Below are 13626 nucleotides of genomic sequence, written 5' to 3' on the forward strand. Positions count from 1 at the left end.
TGTATTTTTCGGAACTATTCCTAAATGAAAAATTAGTCTTAAACCATTTCATCTAATGTATACTTTACCTTAATCCCTGGGTTAGGCTTTGCAGGACTGTCACTAAATGGTTGACCTTGTTGTCCACGTCATCAAATACTAGTTACTCTCTTACATTTTAGACCAGCAAAAAAATTGGGCGTGATAACAGCACTCAAGTGAAACCACTGACTTTCAATACCAACATCAAGTTTTTGAAATAAAGCAGCCTCGTAAAAACTTATCCAACATATTCAGAAACCGTCAAAAGTTGTTATGTCATTGTGAAGCTGCTCCATAAGCGTGAAAAATAAAGTCGTCAGAGGCTTAATTGAGCAGTGGGAAAATCCAGTCGTAGAGTGTTTCCAGTTAGCTTCTTGTTTCCAGTTAGCTTCTTACGATAATAGTTGTTTCGAAAAAGAAGGAAAGTTAAGCAACTGTATGTCAGATAATGCAAATCAAGATGACAGTCAATGTTCACGTTTATGCTCACTTCATTACCTTTTATTCGAGGAGCGGGTGGAGGGGGACTATGTGTCTGTTAGATTAGGAAACTATAGCGATTATTTCGACTTACACGTAGCATCGCTTCATGACAAAAAGAGGACAATGCAAAACTATGTGCTCTCTAATATTAATCAAAATAAATACCTCTGAGACAAGAGCTTACATGTGCTCTAGAAGGAAGGAATATTTGATATTAACGTCTTGTTAAAGACAGTATACTACCTCCTATACGTCTATAGGATGGAAATCTCCCATTTTATTGTGCAAATAAGCATCTGTCTGAGACTGTTTAGGCAAACCATAGAAAATTTATATCTAGATGGCCATACTGGGCTTTGAAAACCACCGTTCCTAAATAAAATACTAATTTGCTAGCATTGGAACAGAGAGACCATTATGTATGTTACAACCAGAGCGGTTTCGTAACCATGGCTTGTCTTAACACAAGACAGTTGATCGCTTGTAGGGCTGCAATTCCTCGAAGAAAGTATGATCTTAGCCACGTATAGCGTGTTGGAAATTCTCAGTTTTGTGCTTTAAACCCACAGAAAGATCCAAAAGGTGAGTCCAAGACTTACATTTTGCGGTCAACGCTATATTTGCTAAGCCGTTCAAACATTCAGCGTGAATCGACTAACAGGAATCGTAGGACATGGGCTGAAAGTAACCTCGCAGACATTGGAACTGGTGTTGTGGGTCGTATACGTCTGAGAAAGGGGATAGTGTAGACAGCTATGTCTTAATAGCACTGGCGTGGTTTATATTATAAAGCCTAAGGCTGATTCCCGAAGACAGGTGGACCCTCCGGCGACTCGAGTAGCAGGTTACAGCATTGTGTCATGACTCGAAGTCCACATTTTTATTTTATTGGCATCGATGTACGTCTCTAAAGTAATGAAGACGTTATTGTTCCATACTAAATGTTCACGATTTTCATGTTGCGGAACGTACCACTTGGTTCACAAAAAAGGAACTTTTACCATGGAATATACAGCTATATTCCGACTATTTACATCAATGTTTTTGTATTATAATCCCATTAATACTTATCCTACATTTGAATTAACTAAATGAAAGATGTACTCGATAATTCCTCTGTGCAGCGGAAGGAACCGTAAAGCGAAATGATTTAATTTTGTTGTTAGACTTGTCTATATTGTCTGTGAGTAACTTTAACACTCTAGAGAGTCGGTCGAATATTTTTTTTGGCTGCGTATGTTGGCTCGTCTGCTTGATCGTGAATAGTGGGAGATATTTTTAATCAGCTTTTTTTTTAAATTTATGATGCAACTGTTTTCAGTATCAGAGCTATTGCTAACTGCGTGAAGATAATGTAATGTGGAGTTGTTGTTGGCTTCAAATTATCGGCGTTCTTAGTTAGGCAGCCACAAGGGGAACAATCACTGCACCTTATCAAAAAAGTTTTCCTTCTTCGCGCACAATACCGCCTTTACGGTCTGCAGTGTGTCTTGACTACCATATAACCGTTTAGCGCAGGTACAAACAGGAAAAAACACCTGTAATGTACCGTAGACGACGAGGCCATTGCGAATAGAGCAAAAATTCGGATTGAACAAGGATGGCGAAGGAAACTGATCGTGATGGTTTCAAGAAATCCAACACGGATTCTACCGTAACTGATTCACGGTAACCCTGGAATAAATATGAATGGCCGGCAGAGGTTTGAACTTTGATGAAAGTGATTTGAATGAATCGGTGCAGAGGTAATGACATGTTAGCGTTGATGATCAGATGAAAGAACGGAGAAGATGAAGCTAGATGTAAATCGATTACTCCACTGCAATAGTACCAAGAGTCGCCCAGCCTGACGTCCCTAGCCGACAGACGGATTACTGCAGTGCTCAAAACAATTAGAATGACTTCATTTCAAATAAAAAAATGGCTCTGAGCACAATGGGACTTAACTTCTGAGGTCATCAGACCCCTAGAACTTAGAACTACTTAAACCTAACTAACCTAAGGATATCACACACATCCATGCCCGAGGCAGGATTCGAACCTGCGACCGTAGCGGGCGCGCGGTTCCAGACTGTAGCGCCTAGAACCGCTCGGCCACTCCGGCCGGCTCATTTCAAACATCTCCATAATTTTTTCAGGAATGTTTGGAGTGAAAGATAATGTTGTTCTGGAAAATTAAACGTTTATATAACAGAACTGTACATATCCTGTTCTCTTCTCATCACAAATGTTGGTGCTACGACCATAAATTCAAGACAGCGTGCAAAACCAAAGTGGAAACTCCTTCACTTAAGTCACATAAGACACAAAAAGAAATATTTCAATATCTGGAAGGCCCTCCATGTGCCCGTATTACTGCCACAAATCTTCGAGGCATGCTCCTGACAAGTCTGCGAACATTTTCTTGTGTTTTTTCCCACTCCTCAAGAAGGAACTCGGCAAGTTTTTCAAGAGTCTGAGATGCTACAGTACAGACCCGAAGTTGTCAGTCCAGTACATCCCATAAATGCTCAGTGGGTTTGAGCTAAGGACTCAGAGCAGGCCACACTAATATTTTAATCGCGAGGTTCAAAGTGGTTCAAATGGTTCTGAGCACTATGGGACTTAACTTCTGAGGTCATCAGTCCCCTAGAACTTAGAACAACTTAAACCTAATTAACCTAAGGGCATCACACACATCCATGCCCGAGGCCGGATTGAAACCTACGACCATAGCGGTCGCGCGGTTCCAGACTGAAGCGCCTAGAACCGCTCGGCCACACCGGCCGGCAATCGCGAGGTCCCGTAACGTTTCCATGACGGCAGCTCTCGCATTGTCCAGTTTCAGGATAAACTGGAGGGGGGGGGGGGGCATTGCAATTGCAATGGACGAAACATGATACAGTACAAAGTCGTTGATGTACATCTGCACATTAAGTCGGTCTCAGAGTATCTGAAGGTACGAACGACCATCAGTTATGATGCCACCCCACATCATTACTGAGCGGCAGCCAAATATGTCCTTTTTCTGGACTACTGCTTCATTATAACGTTCACCTCTACGATGATCACGTATACAACTGTGGCCCCATCTTAGGTAAAAGTGGTACTTATTTGTAAACTGTGGTGTCACCGCCAGACACCACACTTGCTAGGTGGTAGCTTAAATCGGCCGCGGTCCATTTAGTACATGTCGGACCCGCGTGTCGCCACTGTGTGATCGCAGACCGAGCGCCACCACAAGGCAGGTCTCGAGATACGGAATAGCACTCGCCCCAGTTGTACGACGACTTTGCTAGCGACTACACTGACGAAGCCTTTCTCTCATTTGCCGAGAGACAGTTAGAATAGCCTTCAGCTAAGTCCATGGCTACGACCTAGCAAGGCGCCATTAGCCATAAAGAATTTGATAGTTATCGTATGAAATGTCTCATCAAGAATGGTGTATTCACATCAAAGAATAAAAGATAAGTATTCGAGGAGCTGCATACTTTTCTTATGAGAATTCACTACTTATCCTGTTCCAGAATTCACGCCCGTCTGCGTTAGATAGCGTGCATCTCGGCCTCCTATATCTACAAGGTGTTGGCACATTTACCAACACATCATAAACAATACCGGTACGACACAGCAGCTGCCAGTGCCGATGCTCCTCAGCAAATCTCATGTGCCGAGCAGTTGACGAGGGACCTATAAAGTCTTCTTGGTCTTAAACCGGACTCTCGGAATTTGTTGCGTATCGCCTGGTCACCGACACTGCGCCCAGCTGCTATTCTTAGATCATTTTCTAGCTAGGTCCCGGGCAATCGCCGGCGGGGAGAACAGTTAACCACATATCGCTCGTCTATGGCCAATGTTTTTCATTTTCTACTTCGTGGCCCGCCACGATTTCCTCTCCTGTGCCAGCCTCCTCATCTAAGAATAGCACTTGCAATCTACGTCCCCAATTATTTGCTGGATGCATTCCAATCTCTGTCTTCCTCTACAGCTTTTAACCTCTTCAAATCCCTTCTACTACCATGGAGGTCATCCCCTGATGTCTTAACAAATGTCCTGTCATCCTGTTGCTTCTTCTTGTCAGTGTTTTCCACATATTCCTTTCCGATCCTGCACAGAGTCTCATATCTTACCTTATCAGTCCACCTAGCTTTCGGCCGGCCGCTGTGACCCAGCGGTTCTAGGCGCTTCAGTCCGGAACCGCGCTGCTGCTACGGTCGCAGGTTCGAATCCTGCCTCGGGCATGGATGTGTGTGATGTCCTCAGGTTAAGTTAGGTTTAAGTAGTTCTAAGTCTAGGGGACTGATGACGTCAGATGTTAAGTCCGACAGTGCTTAGAGCCATTTGAACCATTTTTTGAACCTAACTTTCAACATTCGCCTGTAACATCACAACTCAAATGCTTCGATTCTCCTCTGTTTCGATTTTCCCATAGTCCGTGTTTCACTGCCATACGATGCTGTGCTCCAAACATGCATTCTCAGAAATTCCTTTCTCAAATTAACGCCTATGTTTGATACTAGTAGACTTACCTTCGCTACGAATGTTCTTTTTGTCAGCGCCATTCTGCTTTTTATGTGCTCCTTGCTCCGTCCGTCATTGATTAATTTGCTGCCTAAGAAGTATAATTCCTGAACTTCATCTACTTCGTGACCATCAATCCTGGTTTCTCGCTGTTCTCATTTCTGCTATTTCTCATTACTTCTGGGTTTCTTCGATTTACTCTCAATCAGTATTCTGTATTATTACACTGTTCACTTCATTCAACAGATTATGCAATTCTTTCTTACTTCCACTGAAGATAGCAATGCCACCAGCGAATGGTATCATTGATATCCTTTCATCTTGAATTTTAATTTCACTCCTGAGCCTTTCTTTTATTTCCATCATTTCTTGGATCTATAGACTGAACAATAGGGGCGAAAGCCTGTATCCCTGTCTTACACTCTTTTTAATCCGAGCAGTTCGTCCTTAGTCTTCCATTCTTATATTTCCTTATGGCTTTTGTACATGTTGTATATTATCCTTCTCTCACTATAACTGAACCCTATTTTCCTCTTGCACCATTTGACAACGTCAACATTGTCTGCCTGGTGCCAAACTGATCATCATCTAACATATCATCCATTTTATTTTCGTTTCTTCTGTATATTGTTCTTGTCAGCAACTTGGATGCATGAGCTGTTAAGCTGATTGTGCGATAATTGTCGTCTCTTGCAGTCAGCGGAACTGTATGGATGATTTTTATCCGAAAATCTGATGGTATATTGCCAGAGTCATACATTCTACACCAACGTGAATAGTGTTGTGGATTGTAACGGTAATAGTAAGAAATGTGAAACACGGCCTGCAGTCTACGTTACAGGTTGTGTGAAAAAACAACAACAAATAAAAGATGATTCTGTTAAGGCCTAGTATTAGTGTTTGGCATATTTTACGTATTGCACGTCTTATAAACACTCAACAAGCAATTTGCCATGCTCTCTATATCTATTACGATTGTACTTTCCGTTTTCATACTGTTGTCGCTACTACATTTGATCCGTGTCCGATACTCATAAATAGTAGTAGTACCTTTATTCAACCCTATATCTCTTTTTACAATCATTAGATTTTCTCCTGGTTGTGCAATACGTTTTTTACAAATAACATATTAAATAATGTAATGCCACACGGCCACACATATCTCACTATCAGTCACTGCACACACTATACACACATTGTTTCATAACACTTCACTCACGACACACACACACGCGCGCGCGCGCCCTCGCAAGCGCTAGTGATTAATTTCTTGGTGATATCAAGCCCTGTTAATTCAATAGCTGATATTCCAAAGTGTCTGTCTTCACTTACTGTACTGTGGTCATGTCTTGATTTGAACTGTGTTCCTTTTCTGATATAAATGCATGATGCTCCACCTCTTGAAGTAGTTCTGCAGTAGGAGTTTGCCTTTTCATACGCTGATAATACTACATGTTGGATTTCTGTGTCTCTATACCAGTGCTCAGTAATACAAACTACTGTACAGTTCAAAGATTGGAGCTCAACTTCTAATAGTTGTTTTTTATTTTTTATTGATTGCATGTTTTGGTGGAGGATTCTTAAGTCAGTGAAATGTCCCATGTTACTCTTTCCAGTGGTTTGTTTTACTTTGTGACATCTGATATACGAGATATTTAAGTGTTAAAAACTGTTGCGTGGGTGATCGTTTCAGTATTTTTTAAACTGCTGGAGGTACTCTTTAGGCAGGGGAGCCTGTTTTCTGGATTAATCCTAAAAAAGACATACTTTTCCTACCAATGACAACAAGTATTTGACCACATGTGGCCCGAGATCTACCCCCTATACTTTCGTGAATCAGCTGTACCAATCTTCCCTTCCCAGTCCTGTTTAGGTGTAGGCCATGCCTAGTGAAACCCCATCTGTTGACAGTCCCGACGGGCATCAGAGAAAAGCTGTCCTCAGAGCCATCCCTAACCCCACATTGATTCGCCTCACAGCTCCATCAAGTTGTGGTCGATCATGACTCGGCAACAGCTCAACATAATTTATTTGAATTTCCGCAGTACGGTTGGAAAATATAAAATGTGCTATTTTATAGTGGTTGTTCGCATCAGTAAACCAATTATAAGTCAAATGTGGAAGAAGTTTGATCTGCCCAGTCACCTTAAAGTGACCACCTGTCAAAAGCCTGAATAACCATCTTAAGCAACGCGGACCACTGCGAGACGTGCAGGAGCAGTGTCAGTGAGGTTCTGGAAGGTACCAGCAGGGATGTGGGAGGCATGCCGACTCCAGTACCGTGTCCAGCTGCGCTAGGTTCCTCGAAACACATGGCCCAAATAAGGCGATCGAGGTGCTGCCACAGATTCTCAATTGCCTTTAAATCTGGTGAGTTTGGTGACCAGGGGAGTACAGTGAACTCGTTCTGGTGCTCTTCGAACCACGCACGTGCACTGCGAGCTGTGTGACATGTTACGTCATCACGCCGAGGAGAAACGAACTGCCTACAGGGGTGAACATGGCCCCCAAGAATATATGCATTCTGGTATTGACACACCGTGTCTTCCAGAATGGCGATATCACCCAGACTGGCCTGGATACTTCTGACGATTGTTTCAGGGTGACCGCTTTCAAATGTTTCGGGCTGCACACGCGAACGGCCACCTGTCTCATGGAGGATAATACGTGATTCGTCTGGAAAGGTCGCCGATCGCCGCTCAGTGGACGTCCATTTGCGATTATGGCGTGTAAATTTCGGCCTGAACAGCAGGCAGCATGGGTGCATGACCCAGGCACCTGATGCAGAGGCCCGTACACAACAACGTTCGGTGCGGTACAGGAGAGATAGCACTCGTGCTTCCGTTTTTACTGCGGTCTTTCCTGCCGTTTTATCCTAGTACCACGACCATATAGCTTGAACCGTGGATTTCATGTCAAAGAATATTGTTAACAATTTATTTTACTTACTAGCGATTCATCCAGAACATCAGCACATTTAATCACCCTATGTGAGCGTGGAAGTAGTTGCCAGGGAGTAAGTGATGAAATCAAAATCAAATTGCTTTTAACAAATGGGAATTTTATTCACTTTAATTTAAAAGAAACAGATTTAAAATTATAAGCAGAAAGTACCCTCTAAATATCAAGCTACAATTTATTCAGAGGCAGAAAGAAACAAATTTTTGAGTGTATGAGCTTTCGGGCTGAGAACCTTGCCGGTCCCTTTTGACACGGCCGTGGTCACGACCGCTCACAACAACCTCTGAAAGACTACACTGGTGCAAATCTGCAACACACCAGATTACCTTAAAGTAAAAGTTTTAACAATTCACACAAGCACACAAACTATGCAGCCCATAGGAGGGATGGAAATGGTACAAAACACTAACAATTAAAAGATTAAATTGCCACCGAAGGTGCAACTTGATTTTAACTTCTAAGAAAAGTCTTACGGTGGAAGGGTGGCAACTTTATATACTAAAATGACCATTTAAATATAATCCCATGAAACGGAATCTTATATAAAATTATACACGGTTGCCCAAACGAGTTAACATGCTCTACAGTACACCTCTCAAGATGATAGGCAAGCCAAAAACATATTTCAGGAATTAGGCCGTTACACTCCAAGCAATAAATTCGTTAACATACCGAATCCGACAAACATGACAGAGGCAGCTCCGAGTGGCAGACAAGAGTAAATCACACAACATATCACCAATCACTTGACTTCTAATACACTGAGATTTCTCAAAAAGACCTCGCGCAGCACTCCCCAAATCGCTCTCCCGAACCGTCCGCTGCCAGCCGCTTCAACGGACGCAGGAAGGCGCAGCGATCTACCGTCTCTCCCGCTCCGCACCAACCGGGTAGCATTCATCTCACGCTAGGTGAGGAGAGCTCTACGTCATAGTGACGTACCCGCTACGTCATCATGGCGTAAGTAAACCTAAATCGACTTCATGCGTCCGTATATCGATCTTTGCAGTTGTACCACAGAGGTTGCACGGTAACGTGGAAGCTAAATGTAAATACACATGTACAAACGAAATGACAGCAGCTGTGTGGTATGCTCATCCCAGTTGAATTACTTATTAAGCTGTAATCTCAACAGTTTTCGATGTTATTGTTTGTTTCTTGATGTAATGAATGTCTGAACGAAGGAACCAAGACAATAACAAAAGTCAAAAATAGCGTCTAGTCATTTAAAAAAAAAAATCCGATTAATTGTGCATAAATCATGCGTATAGAAACGTGAAATAGAGAGAAATTAAAGTGTTTCGTATTTTTATAAAAGCCAATAAATTGTACATAATTCTTCTGGACAGATACGTTAAACTGAGAAATTAATGTGGTTCCAAATATAATTCGGAATATTGCTGGAATTTTAATTTTGCCTTCATGCTGTAGATCAGCACAGACACTTTTGCTCTTCAGAAATAAGTTATTGCTGATGAATATAATGTACTGACCTGTTATAACACATGTCATTATTTTTCTTCATATGTTGTATACTGTGAAAAAACAATGACATCCAAGTTAAATTTTCCAGAATTTTAAGCAACTGAAAGCAGTGAGTGCTGTTGCCATTTTCAGCTACTTTTTGTATGACTCTTAGGCAATACGGAAATAGCTATAGTAATCATGCCAAACACCCCGAAAATTAATACCATATCTATTGAGAGAATAAACAAACACAGTATTCCACCACCGCATATGAAACTTCGCTTAGTGCTGCTAAAACTGTGGGCTTTGGTGGCTATTTTGTCAAGTTGTTCACCCATTGTGACAGCCGGTGTTCCAGCATCATTTGGCAACTACTAGGAGACTTACTTTTTTTATAGTTGATACTGCTTACATATTGAAATGTGAGTAACAATTATAGACGAAATATCATTGTTTTTTCACAGTATACAGCGTATAAAGAATGAATGCAAAATTAAAACTCCAGAAACATTCCGAATTATCTTTGGAACCACATTAATTTCTCGGTTTAACGTTTCTGCCCGGAAGAGTTATGTACAATCCATTGGCTTATATAAAAATACGAAACACTTTAATTTCTCCCTTTTTCACTTATCTGTCCAAATGATTTATGCAGAATTAATCGGATTTTTTTAATGACTACTCGCTTTTTTTTATTTTCGTTGTGGTTATGGCTCCTTCGTTCAGATATTCGCTATATTCATGTAACACACAATAACATCCTACACTCTTGGGATTAGAGCTTAATAATTAATTATCTCACGTTTTTGTCGACACAATAATGCACAATTCATGGGATTTTTCAAAAAATGACTACAAGCTTTTTTTTACTTTCGTTATACTCATGAAATAATCAATAACATCCAGAATTCTTTGGATTACAGCTTAATAATTAATTATTTCAAGCGTTTCTTCTTTTCTTTCGTTATGGTTCCTTCGTTCAGACATTCATTATGTTCAAGAAACACACAATAACATCCAACACTGTTGGGATTCCAGCTTCATAAGTAATTGAAATGGGCTGAACATATCACATTTAGTCTTCACGTTACCTCTAACTGCAAAGATCGATACAGCTACTCATGAAGTCGATTTAGGTTTATTTACGTCACGATGACGTAGCGTTATGTTACTATGACGTAGGGCTCTCCTCAGCTAGCGTGAGATGAATGCTACCCGCACCAACCGACCGACTGCCCGCTACTCCGTCCGTGACTGCTGCTCCGTCCGCGACTGCCCTGCTGGTGCGTCTCCCACTCACTTCCAAACACACGACGTTGGAAATACTGGCTCGGACCCAACCGTGCAGAGGAAACACGCCCACTGGCAAAACGACATCCCTGCACCAGGAAAGGACCGACCCAAGCTCCACAAGATGGTAACTGAAGGGGCCCAGAAGCTCTATGAGAACCAGTTACACCACGGCGTCGCAGTTCGCACCGGCCAGACCGATGTCGTGGGTTCACTCCTACTGCTCCCCTGTCGACCGCGAAGCCACTACCCCTCGCTATACGGCGCGGCCCACTGGACTCACGTGACGACCTCACATGCACTGGCTCTCAAGACGGACAAGTCATCTTGCATCTCAGTGCGCGACTGACCAACCGATCGATCCAACCGCCAATGACCATTGCCTGAACAAACTCGAGCAGACTGGCGGACTAACGCGCAGACTCAGATGCCCCGACCGGGCAACGACTCGCTGCGTTCTCTTACTGGCGGAGCAGAAAGACTCTCATTCTGCCGGTCTTAAATGTTGATCCGAACGACAAACATACTAGCACTCCGACCGACAGACAGACACTAACTGCCTCACAAATGCGGACGAGAGACAGACCCAGACTGACTTCAGACTGACCCAGACTGACCCGAACAGACCGACTGGCGAGCTCATAGCGCCCCTTAAATGCAACAAAGCTGCTACTGCCACAGCGGCGCCACCGCCAGAAACGGAGGGCGACTACTTCACACTACGCGCTGCGGCGCGCTCTTCAAAACAGCAAATTTTTACCACGGCTCATGCTGTTTTTACGGATGGGTCTAAGCGGGGTGATTCCGTTGGTTGCTCTGTCGTCTTCCTGGGTCATGTGCTCAAGGTCAGACTGCCTCCCGAATTTACTATCTTTGACGCAGAATTATATGCAATCTTGCGGGCACTGGGGTAGATGAAACATTCTGCCAGTGTTAGATTCCTCGTCTGTTCAGATTCTCTGAGCGCCATTTACTCTCTCCAGCGTTTTCACCCAGCAGATAAAGTAACCCAGACTATCTAGGACGCCCTCCTCCAACTGCAGCGACTGGGGAAGGAGGTTCAATATGGTTCAAATGGTTCAGATGTTAAATCTGTGGTCATCAGTCCCCTAGAACTTAGAACTACTTAAACCTAGCTAACCTAAGGACATCACACACTTCCATGCCCGAGGCAGGATTCGAACCTGCGACCGTAGCAGTCGCGCGGTTCCGGACTGAAACGCCTAGAGGGGAGGAGGTGTCTTTCTGCTGGGTACCAGGGCACGCGGGGATTCTAGGGGATGAAAGGGCTGATCGAGCAGCCAAGGAGGCGTGTCGTGACTGTCAGGTCTTTCAGTATACTGTCCCCCTGCATTCCTTCACCTCCCTGTTGCGGTATAAAGTCCTGTGTCGTTGGGAACGTGATTGGCTAGAAGAGACCGACAACGAGCTTCGTTTCGTCAAGCCCACAACTCGGCCGTGGCGTACTTCCTTCCAGCCACGTCGACGGGACGTGGTCCTCCTTACTCGTCTTCGCATCGGCCACAGCCCTATGACGTATGGATTTTTACTCCGGCGGGAGGACCCTCCGATGTGTGGTGCTTGTGGCGTGCAGATCACGGTGCACCACATTTTACTGGACTGCATTTTATTTGCTGACCAGCGGACTGCAGCGGATTTTCCGGTGGATTTGCAGTCTACTTTATGCAATGATCAAACGAATGTGGTTCGCGTTTTTAAGTTTTGTGAATTGTCCCACGTTTTTAACAAGATTTTGGGGAGATGTTTTTAATGTGTCAACAGGGTGGCTGGCTCACCCAAGTTTTTTGTAAGTGGTCAGCCAGTCACATTTCCCTGTGCTGTTCTTTTAGCTCTTCTGTGTTTTCCCTCCGTTTCAATTTCTTGATTAGCTATCTTGCCTCCTCATTGGTTTTAGTGCATGTGGGGGTGCCTGTGCGATGGAGTAATTTTGTGGTCATTTCGTGTGCATGCATGTACGACAGTTTTCGTTCTTATCCACATTCGTTTATTTTAATCATTGTTAGGGCGCCCATAACCTCGCCGTTGGGCGCCCATAAGATCCCCAAACTACACTCACACACCTAAACAATCGTCAAGGAGATACTGTTGGTAGACCATTGAATGGTCAGTTGCCCAATCGTTGCGCGTCTATTCGGCTGTACACCCCTGTCATCTATGGTCCATGGTGCCCAACAGTTGCCTCAGCGCGCGTTTTAGCTGCCGCCATTTTGCCAAGGACGATTATTTCAACCATGTGGCACACAAACAATTTATAGAGTTGGCCGTTTCGGAAATGTTTTCGTCCTTGGCCCGAAAGCCAAGTCACGTAAATAGCTCCATTTCAACCACATTACAACGACTGCATAGTTTTCCGCGTCCCATCCCCCCGTCCACCACCCCGGACACGCTTTATATTCCTCTGCTTCTAGTGCTGCCACCCACGGTCTGTAAACGGTTATTGCACATTGACAACAAACACAGGAGATGGTCACATTTATATAGCTGAGCCATGTGTCTTTGGCTGGTTGCTGTAAACAGCAACTTAAACTGTCACAGGTTTCATTTTACGAGTGTTGTGAAAATTCGATCTAACCGAGTGGTTAGTCAGGGCCTGCAGTAACTATAGTAACGGCAACGCCGCCAAAGTGGAAACGACAAAATTTTTCCGCCGTCTTACGTGTCCGTGCGTATGGATATAAAATTCATTTCACCTACAGGTAATGCAAGTTCCAAATTCGTTTACTAAACTACTTTTGAATGTTTCTAAAATGTGCAATGGCTGACGTACTCCCAAATACTAATACTTCCCCTATCACAACAGGGGAGGACCTAAATCAGTATGATGTAAGAACAGTGCCCATGAAATAAGACCATTTCAGAGTGTGACACCAGGTGATGAGTGAT

Source organism: Schistocerca serialis, chromosome 8, assembly GCF_023864345.2.
Source record: "Schistocerca serialis cubense isolate TAMUIC-IGC-003099 chromosome 8, iqSchSeri2.2, whole genome shotgun sequence".
Classification (NCBI taxonomy): domain Eukaryota; kingdom Metazoa; phylum Arthropoda; class Insecta; order Orthoptera; family Acrididae; genus Schistocerca; species Schistocerca serialis.